Source organism: Pan paniscus, chromosome 19 (assembly GCF_029289425.2).
Source record: "Pan paniscus chromosome 19, NHGRI_mPanPan1-v2.0_pri, whole genome shotgun sequence".
Taxonomy (NCBI): Eukaryota; Metazoa; Chordata; class Mammalia; order Primates; family Hominidae; genus Pan; species Pan paniscus.
In genome coordinates this window covers 27,245,854-27,262,713 of record NC_073268.2, presented here as the reverse complement: position 1 = coordinate 27,262,713, position 16,860 = coordinate 27,245,854, and the positions used below count along the sequence as shown (strand labels likewise).

Below are 16,860 nucleotides of genomic sequence, written 5' to 3'. Positions count from 1 at the left end.
CGCAGAAGCCCAGCGCGCACGCGCGCCGCCTACCGCCTGCCGCCCCGCGCGTCCCCCCACCTCGGGAGAGGGCGGCCAGGCGCAGGGAGCGTGCGCGCGGCCCGCCCCGGGCGCGGGCGGAGGGAGGAGGAGGCGGCGCGCGCGGCGCCCAGCCCGCAGAAGCCGGCGGCCGCGCAGGAGGACGGAGCCCTAACCGCAACCCGCGCCGCGCCGCGCCGGTAGGGGACCCGCAGGCCCGGGGGTGGGGGTTGTGGGGAAGGTGTTGGGGTGGGGCGGGAGGGCGGGACTTCGCGCTTCGGGTCCCTGGGTGCAGGGGGACCCAGAGGCCCGCGCGACCCCGCCTCTGGAAACTTTGTGCCGGCGCCCCCACCTGCTCCCCGGCGGTCCTTGACTCTTCGGGGCGGCCCGCGGAGGAGAGGCCCGGGACCCCCCGCAGCGCACCCTCGCCGGCCCTGGGCGTGCGCCCCCTGCCGCTCCCCCGCCGCGCCGCCCCCGCGACCCTGTCCCTGTGCCCCGGGGCTCCAGCATCCTCGGCCGCGCCTCCTCCGTCGCCTTCCGACCCCGCTGAGGCCGCCTACTCTCGCTGGCATCCACCCGCTCTGGAGCGCGCCGCCGCTTTTTGCATCTCCCCGAGGTTTCTGGTGCATGGATAGAAGCAACTTGACTTTCAGCGATGCCAAGTGCCCAACTTGAGTCTTCCTCTGCGGTGGTAGATGGGTGTGCGCGGTGCTAACATCTGTCTTTTTATTTCTCCTAAGTACCCTTGCTCCGGAGCGAAGTTGAGTTGTTGTTTGTAAAGAGGGGGTGCGTGCTGTGGCCGCCTTAAGTGGATTGTATAACTGTATTTTATTTAGGTGGATGTTGCCAGTGGTACCAGCCAGTGTTATGGTAACTGGGCATCCCAGAGGCTAGGGAAGGAGGAGCGACTTACAAATGCAGTTTTACCATGCAGAGATTTTTTTTTTTAAACCACCTTGTACTTTCTATCCAGCAGGACCTCCGGACATTTAGTGTGTGTTAACTCGTTAGCTGTTCATTATCGTTTTATAAGAGAGGGGGGTGCAGAGCGTTACCATCCCGTTTTACAGATGTAAAAACGGAGGCGAAGAGCAAACTCCGGGTATCCTTAGTAACCTTAAAAGAATAGGGACCCAGAGATTTAACCCAGAGTCTCCTGGAATTCCTAGTCCCTAAGGCCACTCAGAAGTATGATGGAATGTTGGACCGTCCTCCCTGACATTCTACAGATCACTTAAGAGTCAGAGAGGCCGAGGCCAGCCGGCAGCTCCATGCCTGAGACTCAGCTCTGCCACAAAGTTAAGTCACACTGGACAAGTCACAGTTTCTCTCCGCTCATTTCCTTCCTGCTCTCTAAAACCAGGGGAACAAAGGTGCTGTATTCTTTGCAGAGTTGTGCGTGTGTCTGGAAGCTCCACTCCCTTGAGCTGCGATTTGGTTATTGTTAGTTGTTGTGGACTCATAAAGGCCCCCAGTCTTGGTTCCCTTGAGAAATGCAGGGAAGGAGGCACCCCCACAGTGAACGCCTCTTCTTCGCCAGAGACGCCTGAGAATTCACATCAGGGACACTTCACATCAGGGACAGGCCGGGGCAGAGACCCTGACCTGAGGGAGGGACGAGGGTTGCCACGAGGAGGTAGGAAGGAGCCCTGCACAGGAGGCTTGACACATGGGCCCTATTCCTGCCTCCAGCTCTGACTCATCTTCTGACGCTTGGGGGAGGAGAGGTAGTTGCTTGGTATTTTTGGCTTTCCCCCATAAAACTGGAGACAGTTTCCTTCATTCCAAGACGTTTTAATGTCACTGTTGAACGTGTGTGTCCTGAGTTCTCATCTGAAAGCTTTCATATCGGTTGACTGCAGGTATGAATTCTGTAATAATAATTAATAGAATGGCATAAATGTATATTCATATCATAAAAGACTAGCCAAGTATGTAAGTCCAGGAAATTCTTTAAGACTTTAACATTTTTAAAAAGTGGGCTTTAGGGAGGGCTATGTTTGATGGGTTCCTTTGCAATTGGGATTTTAAGGCAAAATGGATTAAAAATGCTTTTCCCAAAATCACAAGAAATACATTAACCATTCTCTGTGAGATTTAAACTTTACTAATAAGGTTAAAGCTTTGTTTTGAACCTCTTTCTCAAAAGTAACTGCCGAGTGCATCTTGATCGGTTTGTGTATATCTTTTTAGACTTTTCTAAGCATTTTTATAAATGTCCGTTTGCACAAAGTGGTTTTTTAACCGAAATTAATTATTTTAAAGTTGACTTGTCCTGTTTATAAAGATTTGGCTTCTGTCAAGAACAAGTCATGTGTTTAAGTACAACTGTTGGTAAAGTTTTAATAATCCTGATAGACGGTGTTACTTCTCAGGGCAAGGGGCAAATTACCCCTTTTAAACAACTTCAAAGTAGTAGAATCATTACGATCCTAGGTTTTACTCTTAGGTGCTGAATAAAACTTTCCTATTTAAAAAAAAAAATCTAGGACTACTAGCCTGTTGTCTTGTCTTTGCTTATAAAGAAACGTCAAAGGGAGTGGAAGACAGGGAGAGTTGCTAAAGCAACCAAGGCCTGGGTATAAACTTACAGAGCTAACATTTAAGATGGCTTTATTATTTATGAAAGCTTCACTTCACCTGGGTGAAGACAAAGGAAAGTGTTAATGTGGGCACCCTTCAAACCGGTAATTTCAGGAAATGGATGGGTTAAAACAAAATTCATGTCAGGATTCTGTGGATTTATATATTATACATTTACCGAGGACTTTTACCATGCTAAAGGTGCTGTGCCTGAATACAGAGGAAGAAGGCAAGTAAGGTCGGTCTCTGACCTTATGAAGCTCACAGGCAAATAGTGACATTCAGAGAGGGTTGGCCAGAATTGTTGTCATGGTTCTGAATTCCCAGAAATCAACATTAGATTTATTGAATTGTGAATTATGTAAAAAAGTGTCTAAAACAAATGGATAATTTGATGGATTATTTTAAGGAAAACATAAGTGTAACCGTCTTGCAGGTCAAGAATCTGACTCCACACTCTCCCTCCCCCAGAGGTCCTAGCCAGAAACTACCCTGACTTTTATGGAAATCATTTCCTTCTTTTCTATAGTTCTTATCCCCTAAATATAAATCCCTAATTGACATAGTTTTATTTTGCTTGTTTTTAACCTCAGTGCAAACTAAAAGTAGATACTCTTGTGAATCCTTCCTTCTGGCCGGCATCGTGTGTGTGTGTGTGTGTGTGTATGTGTATGTATGTATGTGTGTGTGTATGTATGTATGTATATACACACGCACATATATAATTTTTTAAATTTCTGCAGCATGCTATTTTAAAAGATTTATCCATATCGTTGCCTGTGCCTGTAGTTGTTTTTGTGTTTTAATTTTTTTAGAGACAAGGTCTCACTATATTGCCCAGGCTGGTCTTGAACTCCTGGGCTCAAGGGATCCTCCTGCCTGGGCCTCCCAAAGTGCTGGGATTACAGGTGTGAGCCACCACACCCAGCCCAGTTAGTACATTTTTGTCTTATGAACATACCACAAATTACTTTTCCACTGTTGATGGACATCTGGGTTGTTTCTGGTCTGGGGCAATTATGAACAGCCCTGAGTCAGGTGTGCATACCTTCAGCTTTACTAGTTGATACCTGGTTTCCAAAGTGGTTGTACCAATTTACATTCCTTCAGTGGTGTCAGCCTTGAGTTTGTAAGTCACTGTATTTGCTGTTTAACCACAATTATGCTTGAATATTTTCTGAATGAATGAATAAAGGTCCCTGGGTAGTCCGATCCCTGGCCTGTCATGTGCTAGCGTATTTTTATTTAGTTATATGGTTTGGACTAACCACCCAAACACCAGAAATGGTTTTCCCACTGTGTTTGGTTGACAAATATCTAATGGAATCCTTTCATCAATCTTTTTTTTTTTTTTTTGAACAGATGAGTAGTTATAGGAAATTTTAAATATGCAAAATGAAGTACTAAAAATAAGTGGCTAGTACCTAGACGTTTTTTAAGGCTCTTGAATGAATCCTGCCTCTGGTGAATGCTTCCATTGTGCCCAGCCCTAAATGTGTAGGACAGTGTATTGTGCAGGAACCCAGGCCTATCCTTGTTAAAGTACCCTCTGAGGATGAGACTCCTTAAGAGGCACTGTGCACAGACCCTAACTCATACTTTTTGGCAATTCCAAAGTAACCACAGACTCTGTGCTACAGGAATCAATGACTCTTTTAAACTTTTTTTTTTTTTTTTTTGAGACAGAGTCTCACTCTGTCGCCCAGGCTGGAGTGCAGTGGCGCGATCTCGGCTCACTGCAAGCTCCGCCTCCCAGGTTCATGCCATTCTCCTGCCTCAGCCTCCCTAGTAGCTGGGACTACAGGTGCCTGCCACCATGCCTGGCTAATTTTTTGTATTTTTAGTAGAGCCAGGGTTTCACCGTGTTAGTCAGAATGGTCTTAATCTCCTGACCTCGTGATCTGCCCGCCTTGGCCTCCCAAAGTGCTGGGATTACAGGCGTTAGCCACCATGCCCAGCCTTTAAATCTTTTAAATGTATTTTTCTCCAAATTTTCCTTTGCCTGAGAAAGTAGAAGTAGCTTAGAGCAGGGTTTTTGTCGTTTTTGTTCATTTTCTTTGTAAGAGATGGAGCCTAGCAATGTGGCTCAGGCTGGCCTTGAACTCCTGGGCTCAAGGGATCCTCCCACCTCAGCCTCCTAAAAGCTGGGACTGCAGCATGTGCCACACCCAGCTTGAATTCCTGCTTTCTGAACAGACAGTTGCCAGGTTCACTTTGATTGCCTGTGTTTAGTTTTGCCAGCTGGATTTGAAGTGTGTGTGTGTGAGAGAGAGTGAGAGAATGTGAGAAAGAGAAGGAGCAGGAGGGAGGGTGTGGGGAGAGGTGGGCAGTTCACCTGAGGGCAGCCGTTAAATTCAGGTGTTCATTGAGTACTTACCATGTGCCTAGTATTATGTGCTGTGTTTCTGCCCTTAGAGCAGAATGTTATGCAATTCTGTAGGTTTACAAAATACCTCAGGGGAATCCTTTTTAGCTGGAGGGATGATGGAAGAACACTAGCACAAAGACTGAGATTTGTAGATCCTTTTTATTTCTTCTCTAAAAGCATCTTGGAAAATAGCTAAATCACTCTATTTTCAGTCTTTATTTACATAAGTCACAAAGACTTTTTTGCTCATTATAGTAAAGATTTTTTTTCAGATTCTCTAAAATAATGATAATTTTAGAAACCACATGCGGATAAATTAGAAGTTTTCAGGAAAAGACACCCAAAGGAGGAGGAGTAAGAAGTCGTTAGTATGGGAACCTGTTGATCTGAGTGATGGGGGAGGAGCCCTGTCGTGTTCTTTGTCACCCCTTCGGCCTTCCAGTGGGCAGCTTTCACAAAGGAGCTCCATTTTCCACCTGTTGCAGGGCAGAGGCAGCCTCAGCCTGGGCGAGGAGGCCTAGGGCTGAGATCACAGCCATGCCCTTTCATGTGCAGCCCACCCAGCTCACCTGGGCACGTCCCATTCTGTTCTTACACCAACCTAGAGCAACCAGAGGTCCGGTTGGGTCAGCTTTTCACACCCCATGCCATGTTGAAACCTCAGTGGACGAGAAGGTTCTTTTGAAGTTCATATGCAACTGCTGGGTTTACTTCTGTCTGTCCCAGAACAGTTTCAGCATCAATGGCCTAGGGCGAGTTTTTTTGTTTGTTTGTTTGTTTTGACTCCTTATGTCTTTGAGTGTGTGGGTACATGTGAGAAAACTCCCTAACTAGAGCATGCTGCTTCTGTTGACTAGTAAACATTACGTGGCAGAGAATGCCTTCAAAGCACCAGCCTTCCCTGCCTGGGAAAGTGACCAGTAGGTGAACTTGCTTTAAGTTTTTTTTTTTTTTTGAGACGGAGTCTTGCTCCATCACCAGGCTGGAGTGCAGTGGCGCAATCTCGGCTCACTGCAACCTCCGCTTCCCAGGTTCAAGCAATTCTCCTGCCTCAGCCTCCCGAGTAGCTGGGATTACAGGCGCATGCCACCACGCCCAGCTAATTTTTCTATTTTTAGTAGAGACGGGGTTTCACCATGTTGGTCAGGCTGGTCTCGATCTCATGACCTCGTGATCCACCTGCCTCGGACCCCCAAAGTGCTGGGATTACAGGCATGAGCCACCGCGCCCAGCCTGCTTTAAGTTTTAAGGAAGCACTTGTAAAAATAAAATCTGGAAGTACTGTCAACATACAAATTACATACAAATTTGGAGATTTATAATGAAGAATTTTGCCAATTTAGCTAAAATCTAAATCTTAGATTTGACTAAATCTTTTAAATCTTTGTGTTTCATTATAAAACACAAAACATTTATAATGAAGACACACTTTGTGTCATCATTATAAATCTTTGGTGTTATCCTGGCTCCTATATAAAGAGCACTGGCAGGCTCAGGCCAGAAGTGGAGAGGGGGCTTGGACCGACAACTCTGTGTTGTTAATTTTCTTCTATTAAAAATATTTTTTACTTTTAGAAATTAAAATCATATAGAAAATTATGCTGGGCACAGTGGCTCACGCCTATAATCCCAGCACTTTGGGAGGCTGAGGCGGGTGGATCACTTGAGGTCAAGAGTTCAATCGAGACTAGCCTGACCAACATGGTGAAACCCCATCTCTTATAAAAATGTAAAAATTAGCCAGGTGTTAGGCCAGGCACGGTGGCTCATGCCTGTAATCCCAGCACTTTGGGAGGCTGAGGCGGGTGGATCATGAGGTCCGGAGTTCGAGACCAGCCTGACCAACATAGTGAAACCCCGTCTCTACTGAAAATACAAAAATTAGCCGGGAGTGGTGGTGGGCCCCTGTAATCCCAGCTACTCCAGAGGCTGAGACAGAGAATTGCTTGAACCTGGGAGGCGGAGGTTCAAGTGAGCCAAGATCATACCACTGCAATCCAGCTTGGGTGAAAGAGCGAGATTCCATCTCAAGCAAACAAAAAATTAGCCGGGTGTGGTGGCATGCACCTGTAATCTCAGCTACTTGGGAGACTGAGGCAGGAGAATTGCTCGAACCCAGGACGCGGCAGTTGCAGTGAGCAGAGATTGAGCCACTGCACTCCAGCCTGGGCAACAGAGTAAGACTGTCTCAAAAAAAAAAAAAAAAAGAAAAGAAAATTATTGAAAGCAAATTAACCAGCATCATAACTCACCATTCAAAAATCATTGCTCATACTTTATCTTTTATAATGCTTAGAAATTAAGTATTATCAAGTCAAAGCTTCCTTGGGCCATTTCTCTTCCCTTCCCACTGAGACAACCGCTCCCATGAATTTGGTACATTTCCTTCCAACTCTATTTAAATATCAATTTTACTTCAAACTGCATTTTTTTTTTTTTAAAGACAGAGTCTCTTCCCCAGGCTGGAGTTCAGTGGCACAATCTCGGCTCACTGCAACCTCCGCCCTCCAGGTTCAAGTGATTCTCTTACCTCAGCCTCCTGAGTAGCTGGGATTACGGGCACATGCCACCATGCCCAGCTGATTTTTGTATTTTTAATAGAGATGGGGTTTCACTGTGTTGGCCAGGCTGGTCAAACCCCTGACCTCAAGTGATCCACCTGCCTTGGCCTCCCAGAGTGCTGGGATTACAGGCGTGAGCTACCGTGCCCTGCCTTCAAACTGCTTTTTTGATGAATGTCAAAAGGACATAGAGGCCTGGTGTGGTGGCTCATGCCTGTAATCCCAGCACTTTGGGAGGCCTAGGGAGGTGGATGGCTTGAGCCCAGGAGTTCGAGTCCAGCCTGGGCAACATGGCAAAACCCTGTCTCTACAAAAAACACACAAATTAACTGGATGTGGTGGCTCATGGCTATCGTTACAGCTACTTGGGAAGCTGAGGTGGAAGGACTGCTTGAGCTCAGGAGGTCGAGGCTGCAGTAAGCCATGATTGTGCCACTGTTCTCCAGGATTCTTGCTCAAAAAGAAAAAAAAAAAAAAAAGACAAGACTAAGCATGGTGGCCCATGCCTACAATCCCAGCACTTTGGGAAGCCGAGGCCAGCCAGAGTATCACTTGAGCCCAGGAATTCAAGGCCAGCCTGGGCAACATGGCAAAACCGTCTCTACAAAAAATTAGCCAGGCATGGTGGCGCACCCCTGTAGCCCCAGCTACTCAGGAGGCAGAGGTGGGAGGATCGCTTGAGTCCCAGAGGTTGAGGCTGCAGTGAGCCTAGATTGCACCACTGCACTCCAGCCTGGGTGACAGAGCAAGACCCTGTCTCAAAAAAAAAAAAAAAAAAGGACAGAAATCTTTACTAGCCTTTATTTTGTACTGTCACATACGTTCTATGTTTAGGGGATGGAACTCTTAGAGCATTTCACATTTCACATGATGTTTCTTTTTTTTCCTTTTTGTCACATGATGTTTCTTCTTAACAAAAATTGGAGAAGTATTTAGTGTTTTACAGAGCTTCAATTACTTGGTGTAAACTTTCAGCCAAAGGTGATCCAAAATGGAAATGGAGTGGAACTTGTTTTGTGTACTAGATTGTATCTTTTTCTTTTCTTTTTTTTTTTTTTGAGACGGAGTCTCGCTCTGTCGCCCAGGCTGGAGTGCAGTGGCGCAGTCTCGGCTCACTGCAAGCTCCGCCTCCCCGGTTCACGCCATTCTCCTGCCTCAGCCTCCCCAGTAGCTGGGACTACAGGTGCCCGCCACCACACCTGGCTAATTTTTTGTATTTTTAGTAGAGACGGGGTTTCACCGTGTTAGCCAGGATGGTCTCGATCTCCTGACCTCGTGATCCACCTGCCTCGGCCTCCCAAAGTGCTGGGATTACAGGCGTGAGCCACTGCACCCGGCCTAGATTGTATCTTAAATCCAAATGACTACTGTATTATATGAAAGTAATGAGTTTTTTGTTTTTTTTAAATAAAAATTACACTTATGGAGTTTCTTATTCCATTTATCCTCCTAGAAAGTACAGGAGATATTTTTTCCACAATATCAGATTACTCTTAATAATATTTTTAGATTCCTTCTAAAAAGGTACTTGCTAGAAATGTGAATTCCCAGGCCTTCACTTCCAGAAATTCTGATTAATTAGGTCTGGGGTGGGGTCTAGGAGTCTGCATTCTAACAGGCAGCCCAGGTGATTCTCGTGTAGGACTCCTTGGGAGCACACTTTGAAGAATGCATCTACTATGCTGTGATGGTTTTATAACTTACTAATTTCAACCAAGGATTGGTGTAGTAGCCCATTCTCACGCTGCTATGAAGAACTGCCTGAGACTGGGTAATTTATAAAGGAAAGAGGTTTAATTGACTCGCAGTTCCACATTGCTGGGGAGGCCTCAGGAAACTTACAGTCAGTGCAGGCAGGGGAAATGCCAGACGCTTATAAAACCATCAGGTCTCATGCGACTCACTCAAAATCACCAGAACAGCATGGGGGAAACCGCCCCCACCTGGTCCTGCCCTTGACACGTGGGGATTATGGGAATTACAATTCAAGGTGAGATTTGAGTGGGGACACAGAGCCTAACCATATCAGTTGGCAAACTTTTTTTTTTTTAATTTTTTAAATTTTTTTATTTTAAGAGATGGGGTCTCACTGTTTGGCTCAGTCTGGAGTACAGTGGCATGATCCTGGCTCACTGCAGCCTCAAACTCCTGGGCTCAAGCATTCCTCCTGCCTTGGCCTCCCAAAGTACTGGGATTACAGGTGTGAGCCACCACACCCGACCCTCTAGAGGTGTTTTTGTTTGTTTTTTGTTTTTTGAGACAGAGTTTCGCTCTTTCACGCAGGCTGGAGTGAACTGGCGCGATCTCGGCTCACTGCAACCTCCATCCCCCCGGGTTCAAGCGATTCTCCTGCCTCAGCCTCCCGAGTAGCTGGGATTATAGGCGCCCACCACCACACCTGGCTAATTTTTATATTTTTAGTAGAGACGGGGTTTCATCATGTTGGCCGGGCTGGTCTCAAACTCCTGACCTCAGGTGATCCACTCACCTCGGCCTCCCAAAGTGCTAGGATTACAGGTGTGAGCCACCATGCCCAGCCTAGAAATGTTTTACTAATTAGTAATGTAGTCTTCTAAAGGGAACTATTACATTGTCATATTGTGTTTCCAGACAGTATTTTTTCAGTTAAAGCCAAGGGAATAACTTCAGGATCCTCTGCCTTGGGACCCCTCTCGTTCAGCTGAAAACTTCATCCCTCCCTTTGCTGTAGGATGGCACAGACACCCAGTTGCCCTCACAGTGCAGTCGGACTGCTCTCAGCATGGGAGCGGGCATGGCCTTCGCCAGTTGCCTCCATCCCGCTGAAGCAGAAGACTCAGCTGTTTACCTCACCCTGCTCGGAAACTAGCATGGTAATTGTAGGTGCCTTTGATTTGTAAAGAAAAATGGGAAATTAATTTATCAGTACATTATAAGTGAAGTTAATTTGGTATAAAATCACTAAAAGATGTGGAATTGGACCAGGTATATGGTAAGGAAGTCCTCATAGGGTGAAGGTTGAAACTCTCCGCTGGAGCTTTAAGGATTTTGATATGTCTGATGAGACATCAAAGATGATCAAAGGGTGATTATTAACTACTGAGCTCTTAGTCCTGTGAACTTTATTCTAATTTATAAATTCTGTTCTTTATCTTCCCTTAAAGTAATAATGAGCTTGTAAGGACTGAAATCTTATTTATGAAAAGACCTGCATTTTCTGAGATGTCATGGTCTTGCTTCTCAGAGGGCAGTAGTAACTTTGACAGTTTTGAGGCAAACTCATACCTACCTGGGTTTTATTGCTGATTAGTGATTTTTTTAAGCACTTTGCCTCTAGATGTTCTGACTTACATAAATAACAGTTTATCATTTAACCAAGCACATATGATTCACATATAATTTTTACCACTTAGTCCTGGAAGATTTTAAAATGTTATTTATATAAGCCATTGCTCAAATTGGTTTCCAGTTATCATTAAACAAGTTTAAATACAGCTGTTGACTTTTGCGAGCTTTTTATTGGATATTTCACACCCGAAGACCATCTTGTACCACCAACAGTTTAGGATTCTTAGAGATTACTCCCCAGACTGTAGAAGTAAAGCACAATCACATCGACCTGACCTTATGTTCCTTAACTCCTTTCTTGCTGCAGTTTCCCACCCCCTCCCCGCCCCGGCCAGTGAAATGTACATTTTGGTAGACTTTGAATGGATGGATCCATTGTGGTCCAATTGTATGACTGAGCCACAAATGGACAACTCATGGAAGGACGGCTCTGGTCCCAGTGGGGCTACTAATTTTCTATGTAGAGTCTGGGAAAGCCTCTTAACCTCCATTTACCTCTGATTCTCTGGGAACTGCAACAGCAGAATGATACTGATCCAGGAGAGGCTGAGCAGTGCTTACGTGGCTTATGTGGGACAGGTGCCTGAGCGTGCTGCCACAGGTCAGATGGGGCAGAATGAGGCAGATTTTCACATTGTATTAAGTTAGTTTTTAATGAGTTTAATCTTCAGTTTGCACTTTTCAAAAACTGTGTATACAAATCACCTGGGATCTTGTTAACCTGCTGGAGCCAATTCTGTAGGTCTTGGAATAGAGCCTGCGTTCTGCATTTCTTTCAAACCTCCAGGTGGTATTGATGCTGCTGGGGCTTGGATCACACTTGCTAAATGGTGAGGGCTGTAGAAAAGGGCTGTATTCTCCATTCCAATGGAGAATAGCCCCCATTCCAAGTCTAAAACAGGAGGCTCTTTTTTTTTTAGATGGAGTTTCTCATCATCCAGGCTGGAGTGCAATGGAGCAATCTCGGCTCACTGCAACCTCCGCCTCCTGGGTTCAAGTGATTCTCCTGCCTCAGCCTCCCAAGTAGCTGGGATTACAGGCGCCCACCACCACGCCTGGCTAATTTTCGTATTTTTTAGTAGAGACAGGGTTTTACCATGTTGGCCAGGCTGGTCATGAACTCCTGACCTCAGGCAATCTGCCTGCCTCGGCCTTCCAAAGTGCTGGGATTATAGGCATGAGCCACCGTGCCTGGCCAAGGGGGCTCTTGAAAGGCAAGAATGGGAGGAGAAAAAGCATGGTATACAATCTATAAAACAACTCCCCAAGAAACAACTCAGGTTTTCAGTACTATGGGCTGTTTTTACTTTGTTTTGATCACCAGTTTTTTTGTACCAGTTGTTTCGTTCACTCAATGGTAGTCCATCTCTTACTGTTATTCAGTTGTTTTTATATGTGTATCTTGTGTCATTTCTGTTAGATGATAAAATCCTAGCACAGGGTTATGCCTTATGTTACCTGTATATCCCTGCTCTAGTTACTACTGCTGCATAACACAGCTCTAAAACTCGTTGTAAAATAACTATTTGTTTTGTTTGCTTATCAAACAAAACTTGTTTACAAGTCCCTGTTTTTTTTTAAGACAGGGACTTGCTCTGTTCCCCAGGCTAGAGTGCAGTGGTGCAATCACAGCTCCCTGCCCCTTTGACCTCCTGGACTCAAGCAATCCTTCTGCCTCTGCCTGCCATGTAGCTGGGACCACAGGTGCACATCACCATGCCCAGCTATTTTTTTTTTTTTTTTTTGTAGAGAGTCTTCTCACGTTGCTTCAGTTGGTCTTGAACTCCTGGGCTCAAGCAGTCCTTCCGCTTCGGCCTCCTAAAGTGCTGGAATTACAGGCTTGAGCCACTGCCCCTGGCCTAAAATGACTATTTGTATTGTACTCACAGATTCCTGTAGGTCAGGAATTTGGACCTCACTAGTAGGGGCAACTTGCTTTTGCTTCACAATGTCCGAGGCCTTAGGTAGGAGATTCAAAGCCTGGGGGTGACTTGATGGCTGGGAGCTATAATCATAATAAAGTATCTCTACTTACATATCTAGTGGTTGAGCTTGGGTATCAGCTGGGACTCAGTTGGGATGTTAGCTAAACACCCATGGCCTCTCCGTGTGGTAGCTCTGTTGGGCTAGTTTGGGCTTCCTCACAGCATGGCAGGTGGGTTCCAAGGGCAAGTCCTAAGAGAACAAGGTAGCAGTGTGCGACATGTTTGTGCTCTGGCCTCAGAAGCATCATTTCTACTGTATTTGTTTGTTTGTTTGTTGATTTAAAGACAGCGTCGTTCTGTCGCCTAGGTTAGAGTGCAGTGGCGCCATCATAGCCCCCTACAACCTTGAATTCCTGAGCTCAAGCGGTCGTCCTGCCTCAGCCTCCCAAAGTGCTGGGATTACAAGCGTGAGCCCCACGCCCAGCCTGTAGTGTATTCTTTTGGTTGAAGCCATCACAAAGGTTTCTCAGGGTTCAAATGAGGGGACATCAGCCCCACTGTTGGATGGGAGGAGTGTCAAGATTACACTGTAGGGTCTGGCCACAGTGGCTTATGCCTGTAATCCCAGCACTTTGGGAGGCCGAGGTAGGCAGATTGCTTGAGCCCAGGAGTTTGAGACCAGCGTGGGCAACATGGGGAAACCCTGTCTCTATAAAAAATACAAACATTAGCTAGCCATGGTGGCGCACACCTGTGGTTCCAGCAACATGAGGAGGCTGAGGTGGGAGGATCACTTGAACCTGGGAGGTGGAAGTGGCAGTGAACCAAAATCATACCACTGCACTCCAGCCTGGGCTACAGAGGGAGACCCTGTGTCAAAAACAAAACAAAAAACAAGGTTACATTGTAAGAATGTCATGTGAGATGGGAGATGCTGTGGCCATCTCTGGGGAATACATTCTGCAGCAGTTGGAACAACACTCAGCAGGGTGTTGAACGCATTGTATAAACTCAGTGAAAGACTGTTGTGTAAATGAGTGGTAGGTAATTTAAGCACCAAGGTGGGTGAGGACCAAATACAAGAATTCAATTCCAGATGTGAACAGATTACCCCATGGTACCAAGATAAATGCAGACCTTTCACCTTTTATAGTTATTGATGGTCTCTTCTTGCTATCTCTACTCTTTCTGTTTCCAACATGGAGAATCTATGAATTGATCACGTGGAACTGAACTTCTTCAAATCTTTGCATTTGTGTCACGATGCTGGCATGGTTTTTCCTGCTTATCTAGTGTACTGCCCCTCTCCTTCTTGGGCTGTGGCATAGCCCAGCAGCTGGCTAGTATCTTACAGTGATCGGGCTGGGCGTGGTGGCCCATGCCTGTAATCCCAGCACTTTGAGAGGCCAAGGTGGGCAGATCACCTGAGGTCAGGAGTTTGAGACCAGCCTGGCCAACATGGTGAAACCCCCTGTCTCTACTAAAAATACAAAAATTAGCCAGGTGTGGTGGTGTATGCCTGTAATCCCAGCTACTCGGGAGGCTGAGGCATGAGAATCACTTGAACCCGGGAGGTGGAGGTTGCGGTGAGCCGAGATCTCATCACTGCACTCCAGCCTGAGTGACAGAGCAAGACACCATCTCAAACAAAAACAAAAACCAATGATCGGCTTCTCTTAGCCTCAGCAAATGCAGTGTGAACAGGCGCTGGTCCATCTGCGGACATCGAGATGGCTGGCCTGGTCACACCTACATAGGCAGCTGCTCTGTGGCTGCGTGTCACACTGAGGGACTATCTGTGGCTGAACCGGAGTGTGACTCTCAGTCTTTGGCTTTATGTATCTTATGTGTATTTATCCTCATCATATCCTCATCATGTGTACATATCCTCATGTATTATCCTATGATATCAGTTAATTAATACAGTGAGAAAAGCAAAAACGATCCCTCCTCCAAAGTAAGTAGAAGATGTTGAGATGTTTTACCACAATTGCTAAAGCTTTCCAGGTGACAGAACAATTTGTGAATATCTTTTACTTCATTTTACTTTAATATGTATATATGAGACAGGGTCACCCTGGCTGGAGTGGTACAATCATGGCTCACTGCAGCCTCGACTTCCCAGACTCAAGTGACCTCCTCATCTCGGCCTCCTGAGTAGCTGGGATTATAGGTGCATGAAACCATGCCCGGCTAATTTTTAAAATTTTTTTTGCAGAGACAGGGTCTCATTATGTTGCCCCGGCTGGTCTTAAACTCTTGGGTTTAAGGAGTCCTCCTGCCGCAGCCTCCCAAAATGCTGTGATTACAGTTGTGAGCCACTGTGCCTGGCTGAAATTTTACTTTTTTATTTTTATATTTTGCGACAGAGTCTCGCTCTGTTAACCAGGCTGGAGTGCAATGGCATGATCTTGGCTCACTGCAGCCTCCGCCTCCCGGGTTCAAGCGATTCTAGTGCCTCAGCCTCCCAGGTAGCTGGGATTCCAGGTGCACACCACTATGCCTGGCTGATTTTTGTATTTTTAGTAGAGACAGGGTTTCACCATGTTGGCTTAGCTGTTTTTTGAGTTTTGGGGTAGAAATGGGGTTTCACCATGTTGCCCAGGCTGGTCACCAACTCCTGAGCTAAAGTGATACAACCACCTTGGCCTCCCAAAGTGCTAGGATTATCATTTTCATTACTAAATCAGAAATGTGGGCCGGACCTGGTGGCTCACCCCTGTAATCCCAAGATCTCTTGAGCCTGGGAGATCAAGGCTATAGTGACCTAAGATTGTGCCACTGTACTCTAGCCTGGGCAACAGAGTGAGACTCGGTCTCAAAACAAAAAGAACTAGACAGACATTTACTTTATTAGAAGGAGAAAATGTGATTACATTAGCTTTTTGAATATAAAAGGGTAACAGTGTAGGCCTCTCCAGTATATACTCTGGCCCTCTGAAATTCCTAAAACTGAAAGTATTTTAGTGAGAGCATTTTACACAGTCATCTGAAGCACTGTTGTGGCCATTTTCTGCTGTTGACTGAACATGAAAAGAAAAGCCGTAGATAGAATTTCAGTTAACTGCTGATTCTGGTGGTTGTCATCTTTTTTTTTTTTTTTTTAAAGAAAAGTAACCTCCGTGGCATTAGGATGGATGCTGTCTCTGATTAGGCCATGACCCCATGTAGCAATTCTGAGTGTCAGGTACCACTGCTCCAGGTATGGATGCCAGTGCTGACCACAAGGCTACAAGGCTGATGCCCGCATCCCAGGAGCTCTGTGGAGCAGGGAGCAATCAGGTGTTATTAATATTAGTGTATGCATTACTGAGATTAGAGGCCCGCTGGGAAGACACTAATCTTGTATTTTGTTCAGTACTTAGTGTTCGATGCTTATTATCCAAAAAGACCAGCATCGTCTCTGAGAAGATGTTAAGAACAAACCAGACTGGGTGCAGTGGTTCAAGCCTGTAATCCCAGCACTTTGGGAGGCTAAGGCAGGTGGATCACCTGAGGTCAGGAGTTCAAGACCAGTCTGAGCAACATGGCAAAACTCTGTTTCTATTAAAAAATACAAAAATTAGCTGGGCATGGTGGCATGCACCTGTAATCCCAGCTACTCGGGAGGCTGAGGCAGGAGGATCATTTGAACCCAGGAGGCAGAGGTTGCAGTGAGCCGAGATCGCGCCATTGCACTCTAGTCTGGGTGACAGAGAGAGACTCCATCTCCCCCCCGCCCCCGTCCCCCTGCAAAAACAAAAACAAAAAAACCCAAAAAACCCTGGGGTTGGTTTAGGACAGCTCTTCCTTTCTGTCTTTCACTCTACCCTACCCCCATCCCCCCAGCCAGGAAAATATTTTTTCCTCCAAGAAGCACGTGCCATTGCCAGAGCATCTTGGGAAGGCCAAGTTGAACACCATAGACAGTGATGTGGTCATTCTTAAGCATTCTCCCTGGTCATCATCGTCCCAGAGACCATTGTCCTGCAGTGGGATGGCATGTTCACTCAGAGAGCACCATGCAATTTGTGATCCCTCAAATACGGGTCAAACTCTGCTACCCTATCTCCTTTCCCTGTCTCCCAGGACACGTTTA

General features: G+C 46.2%; 1 protein-coding gene across 3 annotated transcripts in view; it reads left to right on the top strand.

The window, feature by feature from the left end:
• The window catches only part of DUSP14 (dual specificity phosphatase 14), a 32,563-nt gene that overhangs the window by 8,894 nt on the left and 6,809 nt on the right, over positions 1-16,860 (top strand). The window contains exon 1 of one of the 3 annotated variants that reach the window (XM_034942029.3): positions 64-218. The exons of 1 other annotated variant lie outside the window; for it this stretch is intronic. The gene's annotated coding sequence lies outside the window, so the exon portion shown is untranslated. Of the gene's footprint in view, positions 1-63; positions 219-507; positions 1,881-16,860 lie in introns of those variants that run through there. One more of the 3 variants, XM_008971222.3, reaches the window with a different exon arrangement.